The sequence below is a fragment of the Rattus norvegicus genome, chromosome 3 (genome assembly GCF_021556685.1).
Source record: "Rattus norvegicus strain SHRSP/BbbUtx chromosome 3, alternate assembly SHRSP_T2T, whole genome shotgun sequence".
NCBI classification, from domain to species: domain Eukaryota; kingdom Metazoa; phylum Chordata; class Mammalia; order Rodentia; family Muridae; genus Rattus; species Rattus norvegicus.
The window spans coordinates 28965083-28992841 of NC_141536.1; the positions used below are offsets into that span (position 1 = coordinate 28965083).

Below are 27759 nucleotides of genomic sequence, written 5' to 3' on the forward strand. Positions count from 1 at the left end.
CTAGAGTTTTACACAAGCTGATTGTGTTAGCTTCTTCCAGATCAATGCTTGCTGGTATTTTTCAGTATATTTCTGGTATTGCGGGTCCCTTGTCAACAGTCACTTCAATGAACCTTAGAAAAAATTATTCATATGCTTAATTGTTTTCTTTAAAAATAGCTTGCATTATTTGTGTAAACACAGAGAGGCTGAAGCAGGAGGATCTTGAGTTTGAGGACACCTGGGCTATGTATTGAGACACCGTACAAGAAAAAAAGTAAAGAAAATATCACTTCTGTATATTCTGTGCTATAATTCTACCCATGAAACTAAACAGACAAATAGATATCAGGAGGCTAATGATCCTTTACTAAAATGTCAAGTATAATTTATCATATATGCATTATAGAGTGTCCTTTGCATATGTACTTAATGTTTGTTTTTTAAAAGAATAACAAATTACTTAAATGTGTTTTAAAATGTAAGGGACAAATTATTTTCTTTTTTGAAGATTTAATAAGATATTCTTAAAAACATTTTGCAGTCCGTAATATGATCTGTTTTGCATGAGTACATATAGAAAAGCTGGACACAATAAAGCTGATTGACACATCTTTGACATCACATATTTTTGATTCTTTTGTTTGTTTAGAATACTTAAGATCAATTCTCTTAATAAATTTCAGTTCACAACAGAGTATTCATTAGCTCTTTGCAACATTCCCCGCATATCTGAAGTTTTGTAATATGCATACTTCTCCCTATTTCTAGCTTCCTACTCTGGTAAACACATTCTGTACTCTGATTTTCTGAACTTTTAGATTCCACATTTAATTAAGGTCCTGAAGAATTTTCATTTATGTGCCTGGCTTCCAAGAGTGTACAGTCTTATAGATTGATCCCTGTTGTAGAAGGGAGGCTTTCTTCCCTGAATAATAATCTGCAGTTATACATCTCATCCTATTTTATCCATTCGTCTATCAGGGCAAACTTCAATTGTTTGTATCTTGGTCACTGATAGCACAATGAAACTCGAAATAAAGATGTCTTGTGGCCAAAACTATATAAGACATAAAACATGGGTTGAAATATGAACAGAAAAGAGGTAAGTCTTTTGGTTTATTTCTTATCATAAAAGTTATTTAGGTGATGTTTATTTTGAATGATTGAATTGATTGTTTTATATAGCAATTGTGTTATATTTAAATATAAAATATGATAATGGTGAATAAAGTGGCATAAAATATTCTGTTGAGGCTTTTTAGTAGCAGGTCTTTTACTTGGCTACTCTTAACAGCTAAAGGAACTTTGACAGTTAAGTAATCCCTTCACCTCTTAAGTACAACAGAGCTTTCTTATTAAGTACAGTGCCTGGAAATGGTGTGCTTTTTCATGCACACTATAAACAGTTTTGTTAGATTCGTAATCCTGCTTGTCAGATTTGTTCACCGTTTGATATTAATCAGTAGGTTTATAAAAGGTGCAGCTCTGGACAGAAATGAACAGAAAATACATTATGAATAATGTGTCCATAAATCACGGAGAGTCATACAGCTCTAACTCTGAGGTGTACAGAATATTTTGACATTTCGTGGGTGGCTTGATAGCTTGTTACTAATCCTGAAGTTTAATAGTGGAAGCTACTGTCTGTTCCATGACTAGAATTGGCTATCCCAGTGCGTTTATTAAGAATTCATGAGACTCTTTTTTAATTCTTTTAAAAATTGGTTTTAGGATTCCAGAAAGGCTGGGCAGAAGGTGCAGATTTTTTCTGTGTACCACTGTCCCAGGCATGTATGGCTGCCTCAATTATAAACATCCAACCCCTGAGCGGTGTATTCATTACAGCTTACAAACTGTACACACATACCATTGTCACCAAGGCCCACAACTTATATTAGGATCATTTCTTAGTGTTGCATATCCTATGGGTTGGTAAATTTCATAATTCTAGGTATACATTGTTAGTATGTAGACAATATTTTCATTGCCCCCCCCCACTCCCAATTCACTGCGCTATCCCTAGTCATTCCCTCTGACCTCCTATTCTAATGGGAAGCCAGTTTTTTTTTATGGGTTTTATGGTTTGCTTTCCAGAATGTCATAAAACGGTAGTCACCTGCTTACTAGCATTTTCAGATGCTCTCTCTCTCTCTCTCTCTCTCTCTTGCATTGCCTTTTGCAACTAGGTCTTCATCTCCTGAATATATGGATCATAGAAATGAATATATGCCTTCAACCTACTTGGCCTGAAATGCAGTATGATGAAACCCCTCTCCAGACTCTCAGTCCTCATTCCTCATGCTCACGGTTTCAAGGAGCCGGCAAGTTTCGAAACAGTTTCCATGTGTGCTAACCTCTGCGAATTGGATAAAAATATGTTTTAATTCTGAATTGTTTTTATCTTCCCACTGTCTCCTCCCTTATTTCCTAATTCTCAGTGCCTTATTTGCTGGGTAATTTCCCCAGCGATGCCACGGCGCGATGTCACGGTGTGGTGTCACTGGCCTCGTCTCAGCTACTGCTGGGGAACAATGTTGAACCTGGAGAGATAAGAAAACAAACATGATAAGAACTAATAATTCTGTTCTACCGAAAATGTGGTAGAAAATGTGTGATTATAAGTTTGTCTGTAGCAAGGCTGAATTTCTCTTAAAACATTTTGTCAATTTTGAGACAGAGGGTCTCATAACTCAGGCCAGTCTTTTAACTCACAATTCATTCTTCAGCCTTCAGAGTGCTGTAATTAGGTGTACACACTTGTCTTTCAATCCATTTACCATCTATAATAATCCAGGAATTACAATCTCATTGAGAGGAAGGTAGTGTAACCTTTTAGGACTTAACACATCAGCAACCATATCAAGCCCTGAAGAATTCCGTTTCACTTTTCTTTTGATTTGATTATTCACACAAGTGGAGATTAGCAGCAGACATTTTAGAATCTGTTAAGCTATGGCGTTGCACAGTGATGCAAACTCAGAATTAGCGCATACGAAGCTTGCACTACAAGGTAAATTTGGACTATGACATCAGAGACTATTCTCAGACTATGGAGTCATCTTGAGGCCCTGGAGCTAGAAAGACTGGCCCCGAGTCATCTAGCTACCATTATTTATAAAGTCTCAAAATCTCCCTAACCTATACGTGTAATGTATTTAATCTTCTATAGTGTTTATACTCTGTCCTTTATCAAGGCCTTTCCATTTATTTATTGTCTGTCTATCTATCTATCTATCTATCTATCTATCTATCTATCTATCTATCTATCTAATTTAATAGGGTCTCACTTTATATTCTGGTTAACCTGTAACCTTTTATGTAGACCTGGCTGGCCTTGAACTCACAAAGATATTGAGAGTCCCTGCTTTATCCTCCTGAATACTGGTATTAATTCACGAGCCAGCACTCCTGGATACTTCTTTATTAATTAATTAATTAATTATACATCATGACAGAGGTTTCCCTACTTTACATCACGACTACAGTTTCCTCTGCCTCCTCTTCTGTCAGTCCTTCTCTGCCCCTTACACCTCACTCACTCCTCCTGCCTTTATTGTCTGAAAAGTAGAGGCCTACCATAGATATCAACTAGCCTTGGAATATCAAGTTGTAGTAGGCTAGGCACGTCTTCTCTCGAGGCTGGAGAAGGCAGCCCAGTTAGGGGAAGGGGGCCTAAAGGTGGGAAACAGTCAGATACTGCCTCTGCTCTCACTGTAAGGAGTCCCATATAAAGAGCAAGTCACACAACTGTTACATATGTGTAAAGGGTCTTGGAGAATCCCATGCACACTTTCTAGTTGGCAGTTCAGTCTCTATGAACTCCTATGGGCCTGAGTTAGTTGATTCTGTAGATTTTCTTGTGGTGTCCTGAACTCTTCTGGTTCCTAAAAGTCTTCTTGCCACTCTTGCCAGAATACTCCAAGCTCTGCCTAATATTTGGCTGTTGATCTCTGCATCTATTTCCAACAGTTGCTCAGTGAAATCTCTCTGATGATGACTATGTTAGGCTTCTGTCTGCCAGTATAGCAGAATATCATTAATAATGTTAGGGGCGGTGTCCGTTTCTTGGCATGAATATCATCCCGTACATCTTGTAGGTACTTGTGGAGTTTTAAAAATAATTATGATGCATCTGAACATGACAAGTCTTCATGGTAGACATCAATAAAGGGAAAAGCTAAACTATGGATTTGGGAGAAGAGGAGAAAAAAATTAAAAAGATTCTTATATAGAAAACACTTATTATAGAGTGTGACTAATGATAGGAAGGAGAATCAAGGAAGTACTAGGCCAATATCAGTCTTAGTGAACAAATGGTTATCGCTTTAATGTTTGTTCCTTAGTATAGTAAAGAAGAATAATTGAAAGGCATCTTTTTTTTTACCTTATACTCTAATCCCTTTTTTTTTATTAACTTGAGTATTTCTTATATACATTTCTAGTGTTATTCCCTTTCCCGGTTTCCGGGCAAACATCCCCCTCCGCCCTCCCCTTCCATAAGGCATCTTTTTTTTTTTTTTTTTTTTTTTTTACCATCACGTCCATTTTATAGACAAGAAACAGGCGCAGTTACGCGTTAACGGGCACAGAGTCGCAGCAAACTGAACATCAACCATCGAGCCAGGTCCTGCCCACCGCAAGGTTTCTGGAACTCAGCGCTGATGGGGTCAGGCCGGTTGGATCCCAGGAAAATCTCACTCAGAAGGCACACGCGGGCTGTCGCTGCACTAGCCCGGTGCTGGCCGCGCCACTCCCTCCCTACCGCACAGGGCTCGGAGCCCGGGTCTGGGGACTGGATGGGACCGCGAGCAAGAGGGCAGAGCGGCTCTGCGCTCTTTTTGGTGGGTTCCGGGATTCATAAGGCATCTTTTATATGGTACATGTATGATATGAAACTCCTGTAGCACTTGATAATTTCATTGGTCTTCAGCTTGAATTACTTGTCTAGGATCAAGAATGCTGTCAATATTATACCATTACTTGACATTTTTACTCAAAGGTTTAAAAAATACATCGAAGTATCATCTGAGGGGCAGATTTACTTTTAGGCACGAATACAAACAGAGAGAAACCGTAATCCTGGTGCAGTGTAGGAACCTAATTAAGACTAATGAGGCAACATAAAATTTAATGTATGATGAACTTTGTATGTCCAACCATTAGAGATGTAGAAGCTGTTTGTTTGCGTTGATCTTTGGTGACTTTCTCCCTACAGGCATTCCTCAGCAGGCTGGGTGTAAGCCTGGATATGGTTCTGAAAAGGCAACACAAGGGCATCCATGACGATTCAGGGTTCAGTTTGGATCCTGCATAGTTGGACCCAGAAGACAATAAAGCCAGACTTGTTCATGTTGTGGAAAAGTTTTCCCAGCTAACAAAGCATGGGTTTAGGGATATCAAAGCTTATAGCCAATGACCAAAGAATTAGTCCCACACAGACAAATACTGAATTCCTATGGAAACTTAAGGTCTTACTGATGCACAGGAATTGATGACTTGCTAGAATTTGAAAAAAAAAAAAAACAACCTAGTTGAAGGCATAGAGACTGAAGCAAAAAGGAATTAGTTGTGACCAATCTGAAAGTCAGAGATTTCATGTAGCATGATAAACTTCTATGAATATATGCACCACATATCATAGCTACTATTTGCTGAATTTCCCATGTGATGGGCCATGGGCTAAGGTGCAAGATGGATTTTGTTTGGTCCTTACAATGGTTTGGTGACTTTACTATCTCCATTTTGTTTGGAAAAAGCAGAAGCAGAGAAAGACAAAGAACATCACTTTCAGTCTGCGTCCAACTAGAATTAGAACATAGACCCCAAATGGCATCTAGAGAGATGGGTTTATGGTTTTATAAGAACTCAAGAGATGTTTGATACATGTAGGTCAGCATCCTGCTTATATATATAGTGTCACAAAATGACAATAACCAATCTGCTGTACTCTTTTAAAAGTAGAAACCAAAAGTTTTCTTCTCCTAGGTCACTTTGTCCCAAGACTTTTTATAAATGGAGTTTAAAATCGCAGCCTGTTAGGTATGAAGCCCTCCTGCTTTATATACTGAGGGTTTAATTTAATTATCTGCTTAGTGACACAGAGGCTTTGTAAAAAAAAACTTTCTGAAAACTCAAATTTAGAGACTTCTGAATCTTGTGGGTCTCAAGGGATGATGATTCAGAATCACTGTGAGATGGCTCAGGCTAGGGACGAGCCCAGATATCCATAGAAGGAAGTGGTCAAACCAGCTAACTAACACACTGACCACAGTTCAGCACTGTGGGAATCACAAAATCAGTGTTCAGAAGAGTGAAATACATTCTCCTCTGTTTTTCAATCATCCCTTGTCTATCTTAACTCCTCATATTCTCCTTTCGGTCCTGACTTGACATGGCCAAACATTACAAAGGTTAAGAAGTTATAAGTTTCAGTTATGAAGTTAACAGAGCTGGAGATTAATCCGGCCGTTTAGAAGTGATTCCCACAGTCCTTGTTCAGTGTCTACCTGTGTCTGCAACTTCAGAGAGTTTTTTTACCCATCCATAAAGTTCCTAATCTTTGGTTTCACTTGCTTGGTGGCTGTGAAGCTGGAACTTTTCCTCCAAATAAGGCAAACTGAGAAATGTGCTTAGCTTACAGATGAGCACACCCTCTTTCAGTGGCACATACGGGTGGAGTTCTAGGTTATATTCATAGGATGAACAGTCACATATATGAAATAAATACAACACTTAATGGCCCACTTTCATAAATTATGGATTGCTTCAAATACGTACTATTTAGTGTTTAATAAAAAAAGCATTTGTTTTATGATCATGGATTTATAGGATTGCATACTTCAGTGACAACTCTAAATCAACTGGTAGGTTCATTTCTTGTATCATAATCCAAAATTTAAAGATGACCCACTTTGTTCTAAAAGCGCATAAGCTCTAAGACATCTCAGTGTACTTGGGACTGTATCGCCTGCTCTTCTGTTCAAACTACTGTCTACATGATTGTCCCTGTCCCCCGGTTCCACAAAGAACTCCTTGATGACATTTATCTGCCTCCAGTTTTAGACATGATTTCATTAAAAGCCATTCTCCTATCATCATTGTGCTCTCTCTGTTTAATGTGGTCTGTGGAGTTCGTCAGATGTACGTGTTAATGGTATCAGCTGGGTTCAGGTTTCACTACAGCTGAACCTCTCTCTATTGTTAATCACTTAGCGAGCATATGTCAATATCTTAGTACCTAACGGCATTCTCTGCAGTGAGCATCTTTATATCCTGCATCTGCCCTTCTGAAGGATCACAAAAGCATCGATTATCATTGTGCATTCAGAAGTGCTGAGTATATGATTGGCTCCCCCCGCCCCCCTTAGCCAACAGCATTCAACTTGGTTTAGAACCTTTCAACTTGCTCAGCCTTTTTTGGTGATTTTTTTTCACTCCTTCCTTTTCTCTCTTCGCTTGCTACTTTCACATGCAAAAAAATCAGAGGCTTGCAAGTGTCCAAAAGAGGACAGATGTTTGTTTACATCTTTCTATTCCACAGTCACATCCAACATTTCTCATCTTGAAGTGGCATAGCTAGGAGTAATCTTTGTTTGCTTTTTGCAGTATTATCTCTCCCCGGGGACATACAGCAAGTCCAAGACTGGGTGGGAAAATGTTGTAGATCTGTTCAGGATGTATATTGCACTTTAAATTTTTGGCATTCTGAGATAATTTTGATCTTCATATCTTATATTTGGTGTCCTTTGATAGCTTCGTGTTGAATAGTTTCTCTTTTGCTCTCATTCTCTTTCTGTCCTCTTTTAGTCCGATGCCATTGTAAACATAGAGATGAGGGTCTAATATTGAGGGGTTGCTGGCTTCGGGGTGTGTGGTGGGCTCAGCAGAGTGTGATGGTAGAGAGTCCTTCTGCTTCAAGGAGGATACTGCCCAATTTTTTAAACTTAATAGGATTAGTCATGGGAACTATTTTTAGCAGAAGTTCAACTTTATCCATGTATTTTAATGTGGGAAAATTGTGTCCTTTTCCCTCTGCTAATGTTTGATGTATTCCAGCCCTCCTGTGAGTGTGTTTGAGTATCTTAGGGGATCTGGAGTGGAGGAGAACTTCCTCTCAGAATCTCTCTGTTTTCTTTCGGGAAAATGACATTCCAAAGCTGTTTCACTTTCTGACAGGAAGTGGAGCCTTGCCAAAAATGATTAAAGTCCAAGAAAGCATAACAGCCCCAAAGCTGCCACAGTTCTTTAGGAGCCTGAGTTTGACATTGTGTCAAACAAACATGAAATATTGTTTAATAAATTTGAATAATACAGAGATAGGGAAAAATCATTCTTGGCTTATAGCGGTAGTGCTTTGTATTGAGTGTGTAAAAGACTACCTACTCCTAATAAATTGAGATTAATATATGAATACTCTTGTGTAAAGTTCTCCCAGCCTGTGACTTCCTCTGGTATACCAGTTATGTGTATGAGGGAAAAAAACTTGTCTGGATTATGTGTAAGTTTAAATGTTAATATGTAATGTTCAGTGAAACAACTCTGATAGTGTGATCTACCCCTCTCTTAGTCTTAAAGGAAATATAAAAGGTACGCAGTGAATTCACTGATAAATTCATTTATGACAAAAGAGTTTTATTGAAAGGGGTTAGATAATAATTGAAACTTATGTTTGGAAAAATAAACCACCAAAAACTTTATGTAATTTCACTAATGATGTTTCCACCCAAGGTAATTATGCAACTCCTCTATCAAGTAAAACTAAACGAGAAAAAGCCCACAAGCTTCTCTTATTAAAAAAATGAACATCTCTTTTAAAAAATTAAGGGAAAAATTTAAAACAATGGCCCTAGAACACACCTGAAAACTTAATCATCATGTTAAAGATTCCTATTTTTGTTATCTTTGATTTTACTCTTCCAGGTGTATATTCGAAATACATGTTTTAATGAAAAGGATTCAGTGATTTCTGTACTCACAGACACTCAACAAACCCCACAATTCATGACCACTATTTAGACATGTTAAATTGATTAGAGAAGTCATTCAGTGTCATTGGGTACCATTTGTCACTTCATAAACAGCCTCAGTATGCTGCCTCCAAATGCAGAAGGACCGCCAAATAAATCACACCAAACGGTGGGAGTAGATGCTATCCTTTCATCTATAATTGGTACAGCCCTCTCCTGTCACATTTGCTCATTCTTATGATTCTAGTGTGGATTGACAGACAGGGAAAGGGCAGCCTCTGTCAAAGACATTCAGAGAGTGCGTGTTCGGGTGATGTACCTGCTAATAGATATCCATCAAATATTACATTAACGTCACCATGCATCAAACATACAACTTACCCATCTAGGTATCTGATGTTAGACCCATAAGGATCTGTTCCCACAGGAAATAAGCTCTTAGTTTTGACAGGAAATTGATAGATGCCAAAGCAAAAGCATGATTTACAGATACCCAGGAAAGTAAGTGTACATTGCATGTACCATTCCAGTGGGTGTAACTATAAAGATAGAAAGTTTAATTTTGGACACTGTAATCAATATATAATTATTATCAATAATCATATATAATGTTTTTGCTAATTTCAATATGCAATTCATTTTTTAAGGAACTCTTCTTATTAAACTAAAAGTAGCCACTGTTACAATTAATGCTTGGTATTATGTCCTAGATTAAGACTTTAATGAAAATCTGCTTTCTTGGAGGTCAAAACTCTTTCACCCTGTAATATCTATGTGTTTTGGTGCATGTGTTCATGTATATACCCATACACAGAGGCTTCTGTATATATTATGCAATAGAGTCACACCAACATTAAAAATTAACATAAATTAATGAAGACAATATACTTTCATAATGTCAAGTCTTTAAACGCTGTGCACTCTGGGGAAATAGAAATGGCCTACGGTTGTTGCTGAACTGTCTCTACTACACTGTGATCTACTTTGTGAAGATAATGTTTGTATCCACTCAACTAACCGGGAACTCATATTGGAGAAGCTTTGTTATATTTTTCAATATGCCTTTTGCATGTGCTATGCCATTGTATTTTCGTAAAAGTGTGCTTATTTTTAGTCCCATTTTATAGACTAGGGGAAAAGGGAGGCGAGATGATAATACATACAATATTGCTCCCACCATGCTAAAATAAAGAACCTATGGTCCTGAGGTTAGAATTGTTGGACTCTAAATTACTTTGCACTTTGCATCCTTACACACTTGTGAAGCAAACACGGTACTTAATGGTGCCAGGAAAGGCAGCCATGAGTCTTCGAATGCACTGCTGTCCCCCACATGTCACATTTTGAAATGCTGGATGCAGAAGTGGTACATTCAGGAAGCCTCCACCTACAGCACTCTAAGCTTCACGCCATGTCAAAATTGAAGATCCCAGAAGAAGGAAAGCAATTAGGTGACGGGCTTTTTGGGGGAGAGCAGACGAAGTCAGGCTTGACCAATTTAGAAACAAGTTCAAATGGTTCCTTATATTTAACTAATTGAAGTCTACCTCTCCCTTCCTTCCTTCCTTCCTTCCTTCCTTCCTTCCTTCCTTCCTTCTTCTTTCCCTCTTTCTGTCTTCCTCTATCCCTTTAATTCCTTCCTTTGTTCCTTCCATTCTCTCTCTCTCTCTCTCTCTCTCTCTCTCTCTCTCTCTCTCTCTCTCTCCCTCTCTCTCCCTCTCTCTTTCTCTCCCTTCCTCCCCCTGTCTGTCTGTCTGCCTGCCTTTCTGTCTGTCTGTCTGTCTGTCTTTCTTTCCTTTCCCTCTATAAAGAAAATAAACCCATGGAGGGGAATGTGGGAACCTGCTCAAAACTGGTGAATGGAAGTTATTTATAATGGTGACAGTGGTTTACAACGGTGACAATTCTCCAAAGGCCATGCCTTATTCTCCTGGGGGAATCTTATTTCCTACAAATGGTTGGATTCAATGGGAACCTTGAAAGATGGGCTGCAATAAAAATGAGTTGCTGTAACCTTTTCTGCGAGATGCATTATTGGGAAGCAATGCTTGCTTTTCCTATTGGCTGGTTCATTTAGGTTTTATCAAACACATTTGTTTTGTGAAGTCTAATTTCTAAAAGAATAATGAATCTGTTGCTCTTTATCTAATTGATAGTTAAAAAGAAAAATATCAAATTAATTTGAAAATCAGTTTAGGTAAATAAATAGTACAAAGTGATTCTGGGTGTTTCACCTAACTTGCAAAAAAAAAATAAATAAATAAAAGTCGCCCTCTGATTGATAAACAGCACAGAATTGACCAGCAGCTTGCATGGGACTGCGCTCATTGTCAGTAAATGTTGGAGAAAGGTCAATGGTTAATTAAATAATCCATCACCTCAGGATAGAGAGTAGTTCTCAACTTTGACAATCGGTGGCAGAAATATTCAAAGGTCAAAAACTGGGTTACAATATAGTCCAGTTTGTTGTCCTCTATTATGAAGATTGTGACTTGATCCAAGAAGTAGAGGACAATAAAAGTCACTTTTTTCTGGAACCATGAAGTTCTAGATTATTTATTGATTTTAGTAGTGCAACTATTTTGGAGCCATTCTCTGAATTTTTATACTCTGCAAAAGTTCTTCTTTGGACAACAAACACTTTGTTTCCAGGCTTGAAAGCTGTGTGGTGAGGACACAGTGAGTTTGGAGAGGAATCTTTCTGAGAACTACTGCTTGGTGATTTCAAGCAGCTTTTGCATCTGAAGGAACCCAGTGAATACAGAGCTTCGGCCTGCCTTCTGTGCTCTCTCCTTATTGGGTACCTTCCCTAGCTAGGGTGACTCTTCTACAGATTACAAGTTCAGACTCCAAAGAAGGATATCTACTTGACCTAATTTCTCTTGGTCAGGATTGGTTTCTTCATTATCATTTCCAGGCAATATTATTTAATTTGAGCTGTTTTGTCTAATAAAACATCCCACTACTCTCCTTTATCTTTTTACTCCTTCCTGCCTCAGAAACTCATCGATTCATCCTGAGTGTTCAAATCTCATGTTCAGATTTCTTCCCCCACCTCCCCAGTGTGTGTATGTGTGTGTGTATGTGCGTACATGTTTTTGTGTGTATGTATGTGTTTGTATGCATGTGTTGTAGGCTGACAAAACAAACCAACAAACCCCAAACTACCACCCATTTCAGTCATTCCACCAGCCTTTCCTCTTTACCTCTTGGAGCTAAATACTGAACACAGACAAGAAAAAGAGGTGCACCACATTACATGCATTCCAGGAAGCCATAAATCACTAGCGATTAAAATAATTGACAACAATAGAAAGAAAACATTATCCTGTGCTCGTGAGAAGGAAACTGGTCACCAGTTGAGATCACCACAGGTTTAGAAGAAAGAATGGTTGATCTGAATAGAAAATCAAAGCCTTGCTCTTGTCCCCTGAGAAGGCAGGGCAAGGCAGGGCTCCGCCAGTGATATTATATGGCTGTGTTACTCTGTTGAAATGTTCATTTATATGGCTTTGAAAGGAGGGGAATTTGACCCGTGTGAGTGTGCACTGGTGTATCCTCTCGCCGTCTGGGTGATCGTGGCTATTCCAAGCATGGTCAAGTGTTATATGATTATTTTATCTCTTACTGTAAAGTGCTTTGAGAGACTTTGTATGAGAGGCAATATAAAAATAAATTGAATTGAACTATGGCTTCACCTTCCCACGTTTTAGTGCAGAAACCTTTAGAGCAAAAGTGCAGTGCTATGATAAAGGACTAGATTAAGACTATGTCAGGAAAATGGTCAGCACTAGAGATCCCTGGTCTGGGGAGAGAGAGAGAGAGAGAGAGAGAGAGAGAGAGAGAGAGAGAGAGAGAGAGAGAGAGAGAGAGAGTTTCTGTGACATGCGGTTATATTTTTAAGCTCTATAATACTAGAAAATGATAGTTGCATTTTTATAGTTTCTTATTTTGAATCATAAAACATTCAGACTTTACTTTCAGTTAATGTATTTCTACAGAAACAACACTTGTTAATTATACAAATATCTCATTTACAGAACATACTACTGTGTATTAAAAGTTGCCAGGTCAGCCTATAAAGAGCAAAGGTCAGAATCACATTATCTGACTCTCAGAATCCATAATTGTAATAATTTTTCTTTGAAAATAAAATAGTCTGGGCTTGGAATAATGGGTTTTTCTTGTAGAAATAGCATTTTGGATTTGCCGTCACTGTTTCAATGCATTATTTTAATAAATGACTCTTGAGTCACCAGAAGTGCTGGTTGTCGACAGTACCAGCCAACCTTTTCGTGTGTTTGAACAGGAAAAATAGATGCCAAAACAGAGCCGCTCTGAGGAACATCCCGGGAATGGTTATGAAAACTGTATTACAGTTCCATTTATTAGAGCTAAAGCACAGAACTAATTTGTCATGCAGAAGTCTAGGGAAGTGACTAATATCTAAATGCCAGTGTTTCAGATTCAGAGTTAACAATGTGATTTAAATATAAAAATAGCAACATAGACGGCAATTTGACAAAAAGAATCAGAGATTTTGTTGTTATCTAGAAATAGTTACTGGATAGGCTCGCCACCATGCCAGGATGTTTCTCTTAAAAGCAACGAAGATTGCAGAATGGATTTATGTCTATACCCAGGCCCCTGACAATGGGAGTCATTCTTTTTATTATTCAATTACTTGAATTAGTGGCTAGCTGGGGGGGGGTGCTCTCTGCTTCCTTTGCTCTATCCCTTGTAATATAGAATCTTCCTTGCTCTTTCTGTTTCTTTCCTCATTCAAGCTCACAGAGATTTTCTATGTGGGTGTATTAGCCCTCACAAAGGCCCGTCTGGTTTTTGCAATTGGGGACTTCTTTGTTAGATTATCAAAATACGGAGAACAAATCTTCAGCGTGCCAAGAGTCTTGCTCCTAAGACTGCAGAGGGGTCTCTCTTCTCTAGATTTGTTCCTTATTATTCCTTTTCATCTAAAACCCTCAACAATATTTTTGCACAGTGAGCCACATTCTCCCAGGTGTCCTGGGGATACTTGGGGATATTACTGTCTCTAGGCAGTGCATGATTCCTCTGGGGCTTGAAAAAATATAATGATCCTTCAAAGATGCTTATTATCTTAGGATGGTATGGAGACACACAGTTACTCATGTGTGTGTTCATTCTGCTTTGTGGGACAAAATGCTGTGCTTCAGAGAATGAGAACCCCACCCCCACAACCCAGAACTAAGGTAGCAAATGTGCACATAAAACATAGACATACATACATGCAAAGCATTCTTTCTTTCAAATGGCTTCATTCTTAGACAATACAGTTTAAAGATAGAAATAGCTTCAAAAACCCAGTGACACAGCAGAAGAGAGAGATGTATTTTCCAATTTATTAAATTATAGGCTCTGACATCTCATTCGTACTTCCTCTCGTCAAATGGTATTTATTTTCTCTTTAAATCATGACTCTGTATGTAAATGTATTTATCAACAGATCAAGTTACTACCTAGCGCTCCTTATAGATAATGTGATATCTCCTCTTTCCCCTCCGCTGCATGTCCCCTAGGTACCAGGACCAGATCAGCAATTTTGCTCAGTTATGACTGTTTTCTTGCCTTTGAACATATATTAAGACTGATCTCTAAGACTAAGCAGGAGATTCTCTCCTTCCCTCTGAGTATTAGGAATCTACTTATTTGCAGTTTTTCCCCCCTTTCAAGTGGTAGAAGTCGGCCTCAGTTTTGGCCTGCCACTAGGACATACGTAATGTCCATGTCCATGGGGCATGGCAATTCAGGTTTGAGGACACCCATCAGGTGCTCTGAGGTTTCTCCTTCATTATCGTCCAGGAGGTCTTTGTCTTTGTCACTTTCCTTCTCTGCTGATGCATAGATGTGAAATATCTTTTTCTTTCCTCGTGACTCTTAAGGAAACTCTGAGCATTCCCATTATTTATATGAACACATACATATTTGGGTAGCACTGAACTATGGTAACTTAATATTAGTTAAAATGATGTCTCCTAGATTTTCAGATGTCCTCGAGTATCCTCTTAGACAACATGCATACTTAGACAAATACCCTTGAAATTCATTCAACTTACTGTTTGGTCTTACTAGAATGTACTCATCCCAATAGCAGTTTCCAGGGCATGAAGGGCATGTTTGGACCAAGGCGTGAAGCTTGAGAGATGTTGATACTAGTTTTTGTTTCTGTGTAATTTTCTGATGGCATAGTCCAAAGGTGCACTGATGTGTACCTAGAAAGGAAGGTGTACTTGCCTAGACTCCCGGTGTTCAAGTCCTACACTGACTGCTCCATTCGTTAGGGTTCCAGCTGATCGTGTCTTTCCCTAGTGCTGGCAGGCGCAGGGAGTTTAGACTGCAGAGTGCGAGGCTCTTTAATACAGGTGATCTTCGTGATTCTAAATGTATTAATTATTACACAGAGGAAGAAAGCCACAGTTCACATGGGTCACTTCAGTATTTCCACATGCCAGTGAATTGTGCACGATAAAACATACACAAACTGACATGTAAGAGGAAATATTTCCAAAGGTGTGGTTGGCCCTTTAACAGAATCCAAGGCTAGTCAAGACAAACCTATGCTCACTAACAAGACACAACTCCTAAAGATGAGATGCAGATATTCATGTGTTTTTCTATGTTACATAAGCTTCATATCTGACACACATACACACTCTGGGAGTAGAAAATAACTATTTGAAAATAAAACAAAGACTGGTTCTTTTTGTCTAATTTTGTGTATTTATCTATACTCCTCTTTCCTCCCTCACGGGGAGCTTGGTCTCTTAAACGTGTGTAGGGAGCTTAACTTTTGTATTGGCAGCTTAGTGCTCGACACAGAAACCACATGCCACAAAGCGCAGGGGAGAGGAAGAGAATCCTCATGATTCCATCTTTAGATTGGGATCGCATGGCTTTGCAGAAGCCTGCTTCGCAGCTAGTCATTTTAGGCTTAAACACTGGCCAAAGTGAGTTTCTCCAAATTGCACTGTCTTTCACTTTTGCCAATCATACCCACAAGTTTAAAAATACTTGAGAGAGAGAAAAAAAAAAAAAAAACAGCAGCAGATCCTTCCGGAAAGCCATTAGCTTTATGTTCTGAAGCAAGGAGATTTAAAATAAATCTGTGTAGACAGAGAGGTAACGTTCTCTTCTTGGGCCAGGGATTTTCAAGTCGTCACCTATAGCAGTGAAAGTCAACTTAGTGTGAATTGGACTGCTGTCTTCCAGTCATCCAAGTACAGTGAGTTCTACTGGGACAGACTGAGTGGGGAATGCATGCTGCTTCATGGCGAGTCTGCATTTCTTCACCTGAGGACGCTTATGTTGTAAGAAGTACCGACTTCCCCTGAGACATTCAGGCTTTGGCTGCTTCTTCACTATACAACCTGACATTGCTGTGGCAGCTGTGCTATGTAAGTGGTGGCTAGCATACCGCTGTTATCAGTGAGGGAGATTTATAACTTCCCTATAACGATAGAAATATGTGCGCAGTTCCCTTTAGTGTTACTACCAGTGTGCTATATTTTAATGACATAAGGTAAGATAACAGCATATTATAATAAGGACTTTTCTTTTGAATTCTGGAGACAGAAATGAGATACTGCCTATGAAAAGTCTGTCTTTTTTTTTTTTTATTAACTTGAGTATTTCTTATATACATTTCGAGTGTTATTCCCTTTCCCGGTTTCCGGGCAAACATCCCCCTCCCCTTCTTTATGGGTGTTCCCCTCCCCATCCTCCCCCCATTGCCTCCCTCCCCCCAACAATCTAGTTCACTGGGGGTTCAGTCTTAGCAGGACCCAGGGCTTCCCCTTCCACTGGTGCTCTTACTAGGATATTCATTGCTACCTATGAGGTCAGAGTCCAGGGTCAGTCCATGTATAGTCTTTAGGTAGTGGCTTAGTCCCTGGAAGCTCTGGTTGCTTGGCATTGTTGTACATATGGGGTCTCGAACCCCTTCAAGCTCTTCCAGTTCTTTCTCTGATTCCTTCAACGGGGGTCCTATTCTCAGTTCAGTGGTTTGCTGCTGGCATTCGCCTCTGTATTTGCTGTATTCTGGCTGTGTCTCTCAGGAGCAATCTACATCCGGCTCCTGTCAGCCTGCACTTCTTCGCTTCATCCATCTTGTCTAATTGGATGGCTGTATATGCATGGGCCACAAGTGGGGCAGGCTCTAAATGGGTGTTCCTTCTGTGTCTGTTTTAATCTTTGCCTCTCTATTCCCTGCCAAGGGTATTCTTGTTCCCCTTTTAAAGAAGGAGTGAAGCATTCACATTTTGATCATCCGTCTTGAGTTTCATTTGTTCTAGGCATCTAGGGTAATTCAAGCATTTGGGCTAATAGCCACCTATCAATGAGTGCATACCATGTGTGTTTTTCTGTGATTGGGTTACCTTACTCAGGATGATATTTTCCAGTTCCAACCATTTGCCTACAAATTTCATAAAGTCATTGTTTTTGATAGCTGAGTAATATTCCATTGTGTAGATGTACCACATTTTCTGTATCCATTCCTCTGTTGAAGGGCATCTGGGTTCTTTCCAGCTTTTGGCTATTATAAATAAGGCTGCGATGAACATAGTGGAGCATGTGTCTTTTTTATATGTTGGGGCATCTTTTGGGTATATGCCCAAGAGAGGTATAGCTGGATCCTCAGGCAGTTCAATGTCCAATTTTCTGAGGAACCTCCAGACTGATTTCCAGAATGGTTGTACCAGTCTGCAATCCCACCAACAATGGAGGAGTGTTCCTCTTTCTCTGCATCCTCGCCAGCATCTGCTGTCACCTGAGTTTTTGATCTTAGCCATTCTCACTGGTGTGAGGGTTGTTTTGATTTGCATTTCCCTTATGACTAAAGATGTTGAACATTTCTTTAGGTGTTTCTCAGCCATTCGGCATTCCTCAGCTGTGAATTCTTTGTTTAGTTCTGAACCCCATTTTTTAATAGGATTACTTGACTCCCTGCAGTCTAACTTCTTGAGTTCTTTGTATATTTTGGATATAAGGCCAAATCTGTTGTAGGATTGGTAAAGATCTTTTCCCAATCTGTTGGTTGCCGTTTTGTCCTAACCACAGTGTCCTTTGCCTTACAGAAGCTTTGCAGTTTTATGAGATCCCATTTGTCGATTCTTGATCTTAGAGCATAAGCCATTGGTGTTTTGTTCAGGAAATTTTTTCCAGTGCCCATGTGTTCCAGATGCTGCCCTAGTTTTTCTTCTGTTAGTTTGAGTGTGTCTGGTTTGATGTGGAGGTCCTTGATCCACTTGGACTTAAGCTTTGTACAGGATGATAAGCATGGATCGATCTGCATTCTTCTACATGTTGACCTCCAGTTGAACCAGCACCATTTGCTGAAAATGCTATCTTTTTTCCAAGAACAATAGTGATAAAAACTGCATGGTATTGGTACAGAGACAGACAGATAGACCAATGGAACAGAATTGAAGACCCAGAAATGAACCCACACACCTATGGACACTTGATTTTTGAAAAGTGTGTCTTAAGGGGATATCAATCCCCTTTCTTCAGTGAGACATCCCACAAAGGTAAAGAGCCCATCACGTCTTGTAAGTTCCCTGGGCTGAACTTGTGCATTCTTACAGAGGCACCGGATAGACTAGAAGGGAAGGCCATCGAAAGGATGGTGATGCAGAAAGAGAAGAGAGGAGAAAGAGTAAATTGAAAGGTCTTCAAACAAGTTGCAACCATGAGGGACCTCGATCCTCTGGTAACTTTACATTCGACTGCAGGGCTCTGGAAAGCACATGGCTTGCTTTTCAGTAGATTGAGGATGATGGTGATGATGATGGTAGTTATGATGATGATGATAAAGAAGATGATAAAACAGAAAAAGTCTGACTGATTTTTGCCTCTCCTTCTCTGTATTGTCTTAGAGAAATAACCTGGTGACCAACTGGCAGAATTCACAGCCCTTGGAAGTTTGCATAGGATCTGATAAGCATTCAGCTCTATTTGGTATTGACAGTTGACAATCACACGAAGACAAATTTTCCTGAAAAGTCGGTCCCATTAGGGGGTTATTTCGGAGAGGTAGAAGGTACTGCTGGAAGTCTGTGGAGTGTTTAGGAACTTCGAGATTGATGTCAGGCAGTACAGGGATGCTCACAATGTGTGTTCAGTCAATATTCGTCACATTCTTTAGGATAGAGAAAAGTTTACCCTTTTGTCCTTATCCAAAGGCCTGAATTCTTGCATGAATTTGTATCCTCATTCCAATTTGTCATTCAGAGACTGGTAAGGTTAAAGCTAAATTTTAATTATTTTTATCTCTACGATAATAAACCTGTGAAATTAACAAATGCAAGTGTCTTATAGCATATGCAGTTTAAAGGAACATGTTTTGATATGTCAATTTTCAGAGAAGCTTTTCATAGCTCTTGAAGTTTCACCAGATACATATTAGGGAATAAATTGACAATTCAAAAGTCAGCAAGAAAACAGATCAAACAACGTACCTTGACTTGAGAAAATGACAGCTCTTTGTTATCCCCCCCTTTTTGCTGTGTAATCCACAAGTAAATTTGTTGGTATCTGAAGTAAATTTAATATCTTCAGTTTGTACTAGAGTATCATGTGTGAATTTTATTGTTGTTTTTCAGCCATATAGAAGCCATCTTTACATTGAACATTTCTCAAACTACAACCTATGAGAGTTAATGACTGTATTTTTTTTTATTTATGTACATTTCAAATGTTATCTCCTTTCCTGATGTCCCCTCTGGAAATCCCCTATCCTATCCCCCCTCACCTTACTTCTATGAGGCTGCTCCCCTACCCATCCAACCCACTCCTGCCTCCCCACCCTGACATTCCCCTACACTGGGGCATCAAACCTTCACAGGACCAAGGGCCTGTACTCCCATTGATGCCCGACAAGGCCATCCTCTGCTCCATATGCAACTAGAGTCATGGGTCACTCCATGTGTACTCTGTGTTGGTGGCTTAGTGGGAACTCTAGAGGATCTGGTTGGTTGATATTGTTGCTCTTCCTGTGGAGTTACAAATCCCTTCAGCTCCTTCAGTACTTTCTCTAACTCCTCTACTGAGAACCACATACTCAGTCCAATGGTTGGCTGCAGGCATCCACATCTGTATTTGTCAGGTCTGGCAGAGATGCTTAGGAGACAGATATATCAAGCTCTTCTTAGCAGCAAGCACTTCCTGGCATTGGCAATAGTGTCTGGGTTTGGTGTCTGTATATGGGACAGGTGGGGAAGTCTCTGGATCATCTTTCCTTCAGTCTTTACTCCACCCTTTGTCCCTGTATTTCCTTTAGACACGAGCAATTCCGGGTTAAAAATTTGGTAATGAGTGGGTGGCCTCATCCCCCAACTGGAGGCCATACCTAACCTCTAGACTTGATCTCTATAGGTTCTCTCTCTGCTTTTTTGGACATTTCAGCTAATGTCACCCCACTGGATCTCGGGAGCCTCTTGCTTTCCTGGCATTTGGGACTTGCTGGTGGCTACTCCCAGTTCCCCATCCCCCATTGCTACACATCTCTGTTCAAATACCTGACCCTATGTATACCATCCCTATACCTGATCCTACCACCTCTTTCTCATCCCTGTCTTCTTTTCCTCTAAAGTCCTTTTCACCTTCTACCTCCTGTGAATACTTTGTTTCCTCTTCTAAGAAGGACTAAAGCATCCACACTTTGGTCTTCCTTCTTCTTGAGCTTCATATGGTCTGTGGATTGTATTTGGAGTATTCCAAGCTTTTGGGCTAATATTCACTTACCAGTGAGTACATAGCATGAGTGTTCTTTTGTGACTGGGTTACTTCACTCAGGATGGTATTTTCTAGTTCCATCCATTTGCCTAAGAATTTAATGAAGTCATTGTTTTTTTTTTATTTTTTTATTTTTTTTATTAACTTGAGTATTTCTTATATACATTTCAAGTGTTATTCCCTTTCCCGGTTTCCGGGCAAACATCCCCCTCCCCCCTCCCTTTCCTTATGGGTGTTCCCCTCCCAACCCTCCCCCCATTGCCGCCCTCCCCCCATAGTCTAGTTCACAGGGTGTTCAGTCTTAGCAGGACCCAGGGCTTCCCCTTCCACTGGTGCTCTTACTAGGATATTCATTGCTACCTATGGGGTCAGAGTCCAGGGTAAGTCCATGTATAGTCTTTAGGTAGTGGCTTAGTCCCTGGAAGCTCTGGTTGCTTGACATTATTGTAGTTTTGGGGTCTCGAGCCCCTTCAAGCTCTTCCAGTTCTTTCTCTGATTCCTTCAACGGGGGCCTATTCTCAGTTCAGTGGTTTGCTGCTGGCATTCGCCTCTCTATTTGCTGTATTCTGGCTGTGTCTCTCAGGAGCGATCTACATCCGGTTCCTGTAGGCCTGCACTTCTTTGCTTCGTCCATCTTCTCTAATTGGGTGGCTGTATATGTATGGGTCATATGTGGGGCAGGCTCTGAATGGGTGTTCCTTCAGTCTCTGTTTTAATCTTTGCCTCTCCCTTCCCTGCCAAGGGTATTCTTTTTCCTCATTTAAAGAAGGAGTGAAGCATTCACATTTTGATCATCCGTCTTGAGTTTCGTTTGTTCTAGGGATCTAGGGTAATTCAAGCATTTGGGCTAATAGCCACTTATCAATGAGTGCATACCATGTATGTCTTTCTGTGAATGGGTTAGCTCACTCAGGATGATATTTTCCAGTTCCAACCATTTGCCTACGAATTTCATAAACTCGTTTTTGATAGCTGAGTAATATTCCATTGTGTAGATGTACCACATTTTCTGAATCCATTCCTCTGTTGAAGGGCATCTGGGTTCTTTCCAGTTTCTGGCTATTATAAATAAGGCTGCGATGAACATAGTGGAGCACGTGTCTCTTTTGTATGTTGAGGAATCTTTTGGGTATATGCCCAAGAGAGGTATAGCTGGATCCTCAGGCAGTTCAATGTCCAATTTTCTGAGGAACCTCCAGACTGATTTCCAGAATGGTTGTACCAGTCTGCAATCCCACCAACAATGGAGGAGTGTTCCTCTTTCTCCACATCCTCGCCAGCATCTGCTGTCACCTGAGTTTTTGATCTTAGCCATTCTCACTGGTGTGAGGTGAAATCTCAGGGTTGTTTTGATTTGCATTTCCCTTATGACTAAAGATGTTGAACATTTCTTTAGGTGTTTCTCAGCCATTCGGCATTCCTCAGCTGTGAATTCTTTGTTTAGCTCTGAACCCCATTTTTTAATAGGATTACTTGACTCCCTGCAGTCTAACTTCTTGAGTTCTTTGTATATTTTGGATATAAGGCCTCTATCTGTTGTAGGATTGGTAAAGATCTTTTCCCAATCTGTTGGTTGCCGTTTTGTCCTAACCACAGTGTCCTTTGCCTTACAGAAGCTTTGTAGTTTTATGAGATCCCATTTGTCGATTCTTGATCTTAGAGCGTAAGCCATTGGTGTTTTGTTCAGGAAATTTTTTCCAGTGCCCATGTGTTCCAGATGCTTCCCTAGTTTTTCTTCTATTAGTTTGAGTGTGTCTGGTTTGATGTGGAGGTCCTTGATCCACTTGGACTTAAGCTTTGTACAGGGTGATAAGGATGGATCGATCTGCATTCTTCTACATGTTGCCCTCCAGTTGAACCAGCACCATTTGCTGAAAATGCTATCCTTTTTCCATTGGATGGTTTTTGGCTCCTTTGTCAAAAATCAAGTGACCATAGGTGTGTGCGTTCATTTCTGGGTCTTCAATTCTATTCCATTGGTCTATCTGTCTGTCTCTGTACCAATACCATGCAGTTTTTATCACTATTGCTCTGTAATACTGCTTGAGTTCAGGGATAGTGATTCCCCCTGACGTCCTTTTATTGTTGAGGATAGCTTTAGCTATCCTGGGTTTTTTGTTATTCCAGATGAATTTGCAAATTGTTCTGTCTAACTCTTTGAAGAATTGGATTGGTATTTTGATGGGGATTGCATTGAATCTGTAGATTGCTTTTGGTAAAATGGCCATTTTTACTATATTAATCCTGCCAATCCATGAGCATGGGAGATCTTTCCATCTTCTGAGGTCTTCTTCAATTTCTTTCCTCAGTGTCTTGAAGTTCTTATTGTACAGATCTTTTACTTGCTTGGTTAAAGTCACACCGAGGTACTTTATATTATTTGGGTCTATTATGAAGGGTGTCGTTTCCCTAATTTCTTTCTCGGCTTGTTTCTCTTTTGTATAGAGGAAGGCAACTGATTTATTTGAGTTAATTTTATACCCAGCCACTTTGCTGAAGTTGTTTATCAGCTTTAGTAGTTCTCTGGTGGAACTTTTGGGATCACTTCAATATACTATCATGTCATCTGCAAATAGTGATATTTTGACCTCTTCTTTTCCGATCTGTATCCCCTTGATCTTTTGTTGTCTGATTGCTCTGGCTAGAACTTCAAGAACTATATTGAATAAGTAGGGAGAGAGTGGGCAGCCTTGTCTAGTCCCGGATTTTAGTGGGATTGCTTCAAGTTTCTCTCCATTTAGTTTAATGTGAAGTCATTGTTTTTAATCACTGAGTAGTATTCTGTTGTATAAATGTACCACATTTTCTGTATCCATTTTTCTGTTGAAGGACATCTGAGTTCTTTTCAGCTTCTGGATGTTACAAATAAGGCTGCTATGAACATAATGGAGCCCAAACCACCCAGTGGAAAAAGGATAACATTTTCAACAAATGCTGCTAATTCAACTATTAATCAGCATGTAGAAGGATACAAATCTATCCATTCTTATATGCTTGTACAAAGTTCAAGTCCAAGTGGATCAAGGACCTCTGCATAAAACCAGATACACTGAAACTAATAGAAGAGAAAGTAAGGAAGAGCCTTGAACACATGGGCACAGGGAAAATTTCATAAACATAACACCAATGGCTTATGGTCTAAGATCAACAATTGATAAATGGAACCTAATAAAATTGCAAAGCTTCTGTAAGGCAAAGGACACTGTCAATAGGAGAAAATGGCAACCAACAGATTGGGAAAAGATCTTTATCAATCCTACATCTGATAGAAGGCTAATATCCAATATATACAAAGAACCCAAGAAGTTAGACTCCAGGGAACCCAAATAACTCTATTAAAAATGGGGTACAGAGCTAAACAAAAAATTCTCAACTGAGGAATGTTGAATGGTCGAGAAGCACCTAAAGAAATGTTCAACATCCTTAGTCATAAGGGAAATGCCAATCAAAACTACCCTGAGATTCTACTTCACACCAGTCAGAATGGCAAAGATCCAAACTCAGGTGACAGCAGATGCTGGCGAGGATGTGGAGAAAGAGGAACACTCCTCCATTTTTGGTGGGATTGCAAACTGGTACAACCTCTCTGGTAATCAGTCTGGAGGTTCCTCACAAAATTGGACATAGTACTACCTGAGGACCCAGCTTTACCACTCCTGGGCATATACCCAAAAGATGCTCCAACATATAAACAAAGTCTGAATGTCTGCTTTTCTGAACTAAATAATCTGTGACACATGAACACTCTTCTTTTTATAATTGCCCATAAATGACTAACATATAGATACCTGCTTTAGTGAATATAGAAATAACTGAGTTTGCTGATGGCTCTCTCATTATTTTATTATGAACCTGAACCAGTCCATTCAGTTCTTTGCTACGGAAAAATAACAAGTCAAGGTACAGAAATTATGGAGTTAGGAACCTACAGCCAACACTAAATTAAATTAGATAGCTTTTGTGGTGGGGAGGGCAAGTATATACCCATATTTATGATCTTATTTTATTAATGCAGTGGGCTATTTTTGTTGAAAATTACTTAACAACAATTTGATGGCCTTCAGGATGGCTCATAGTGGGTAAAGGAACCTGTCACCAAACTCAATGAGCGTCCTGGGACTCTTCTGGTATAAGGAAAGAATCGATTCCTCCAAGTTGTGTCTTCTAGCCTCAACATGTTTGTCAAGTCATGTCCAAGTGTAACTGTGCACACAGAGGGACAAACACAAAATAAGTAAAGAAATGTAAATATTATTTTAGGAAGAATATGTGTAAAATGTCAAGATAAAGTTTTCAATAGTAACACTGTCCTGTACTGTGCTATGATTCCATATCCTCACTCCATTTTCTCACCAACACCAAGCATTTTTCTACTAAGTGATAATTTACTGGAGTCCATTCTGAAGAATTGGACATAAGGGTTCTATTTCCCAGGTGTTTTCTAAAGAAATCTTCTGCTACCTATATAGTCAGAGCCATGGGGCCTTATCTGGCATCAATGGGAGGAGCATCCTGTTTTCCTATGACTTGATGCCCCAGAGAAGTCAGATGCTAGAGGGATGAGGCAGGAGTGGGTGGGGGATGGGTGGGGGAGTACCCTTTTACAGGCAAAGGGGAGGGGTGATAGGTTGGGGGGATTGGTGGAGGGGAGCCTGGGAAGGGGGACAAAATTCAAAATGTAAGTAAATAAAATAATAAAAAGAAATCTGAATACATACAGTTATGAATGCTAATTTAAAGGGGTTGTTAATGCATAAAAACCTATAAAATGCAAGTTTGTACATTTCCACCCCATATTTCAAGAGTAAACATTTTGATAACTGACATCACTTATCAAATAAAAGTTTTCTTCAGAAACTCTACTGAGAAAAAATACCACTACTGGATTAAGTTTGGAAGTACATTTAAGGTTTTTTTTTTTTTTTTGTCAGACATTTAACTGTATTTTTTTCTATAATTATTCTGACCAACAGATGAAAAATAGTGACACTTTTGCTTCAATATATGTAATATAAAGCATTATGCGATAGTAGTTTGTTTCAATTTCAAGAATTTTACATTTATTTATTATGTATGTGTATTTAGGCATTCATGTGCCTCTGTGTGTGTGTGTGTGTGTGTGTGTGTGTGTAGATCTGTGAACAACTTTCAGAAGTCAGTTCTTCCCTGCTACCATGTGAGTCCTGAGGATGGTCCTCAGCCTTGGCAGTGAGTTCCTTTACCCGTTGCACCATCTTGCTAGCCCCTCAAATTTGAATAATTTTAGGTTGGTAATTTTCTTGTCCATATGTAATTTCATTGAAATGTTATGGTGTCAAAATGAAGTACCTTGTTGATTGATGGTTTACTTTAACCTTTTTTTACATACTTTGCTTTGATCAATTTTATTGATATTAGATTACCTGATTATTGACTATTAACAAGCGATTTGATGAAACTAGTATGTACCCAGTATTTAAATGACTTGCGTGAAAAAAAGATTTGAGATTCCCCCCTCCTCAAAAAAACATGACTTGACTGATGACCTCTATATAAATTTGGCAGAAAAAAAAATCACACTTTCAAATTTATCAAGTTTGTTTTCAGTTTAGGTGAGGTATCTACTGCTTCATGAAGATGAATGGCTTCTTGCTGTTTGCTTTCACGTTGGAATTTGGTTGAGGAAGTGAAGTGCTGCATAAAGATCCTTGGGAAACACAGATTAGTTGGTCTAGGAATTTGAACTTATGACAAAACATAATCTACATCAAGTTAATAAATAGTAGAGTGTATTGAATAATAAGGATCAGAAAAGCCATGTAGTATGTACAAGTTCCCCATTTAAAAGATGAGCCAACTCTTCAGAAATTGTCAGGAGATTCATTGACGTTAGAGAAATGCTCAACAGACAGAAACAAGCCATGAATGATGTTAGTCACATATGCAACCTTAAGTTTGATGGTTATATTCAATGAAGCAGGAGAAATTATATGGAATTAATTCCAATTGTAGGCACTATTTTGTTTTAAAATATAATAATAAAATCATGATATACTATATACTATTTTGCACAAGAAATAGAATTCAGTGCATATTTTCAATTTAATCTCTTGATTATCCGCATACAAAGTTCTCCATGCCAATAGTTGCCACCATGTTGGATATTTAACATTAGAGTCATTGGAAAATAGCACGCACACAAAGTGTTGCGATCGATTAATTGCATCTCCGGAGGCCAGGAATTCTATAAAGCACAGTCTTGCAACTATATAGGCATTACCTGTCAGTTGTGATGTGAGGGAGTGGTTTTATCAGCTACTTGGAGTGTTTTCAGGGGATCATACGAAACTGAGCACAAAGTCTCTCAGAATTACACGTTTGCACAATGTAGCACAGATGTGAGGATTTTCTGGCTAAGCTGAGGAGACCATTTCTAGCTTCATAATGGTATTATTTTATTCAACAAACATCGTTGATCTCTGTCTCTGAACAGCATTATGCTTCCTTGTTGTTCATTACATATCAATATCTTCATTCAAAGAGAGACCTGATATGCCTGTGTAAAACTGAATGTCAATACATATTAGAAGGTACTGATGGGCCAGACTAATTATTATAGCTACCTCAATTCGACAGCCCATATCTATATGCATAAAATACAAGCAAATGCACTGTATTTTATTCTATAATTATTCTGACCAACAGATGAAAAATACTGACACTTTTTTTTTATTCCATACCAGTTTGAAATACTGACACTTTTGCTTCAACATATGTAACATGAAGCATTATGCGATAGTAGTTTGTTTCAATTTCAAGACTTTTACATTTATTTATTATGTATGTGTATTTAGGCATTCATGTGCCAGTGTGTGTGGACCACAAACAATCCAGCGAGGGAAAGAAAAAATAAAAATCTTTTTTGGATTTAGAGTTTTGTTGTGTTATTTTGAAAATAGGCGTTGCTGGCCTTGAAGAAAGGACCCTACTGCCATCGACTCCTAAGTAGACGGTATCAAAGGCAAGCACCGTCTCCTTGGACTTTGTTACTGGTTTTAGT

At 39.2% G+C, this 27759-nt stretch overlaps 1 long non-coding RNA gene across 3 annotated transcripts in view; it reads left to right on the forward strand.

Moving 5' to 3' along the window:
• The first annotated feature begins 782 nt into the window (after positions 1-782).
• LOC120101545 (uncharacterized) overlaps positions 783-27759 on the forward strand; it is a 44743-nt gene continuing 17766 nt past the window's right edge. For 2 of the 3 annotated variants that reach the window (XR_015684327.1, XR_015684328.1), the window contains exon 1: positions 806-1084. This is a non-coding gene — a long non-coding RNA (uncharacterized LOC120101545). Of the gene's footprint in view, positions 1085-27759 lie in introns of all 3 variants that reach the window. The other variant, XR_015684329.1, reaches the window with a different exon arrangement.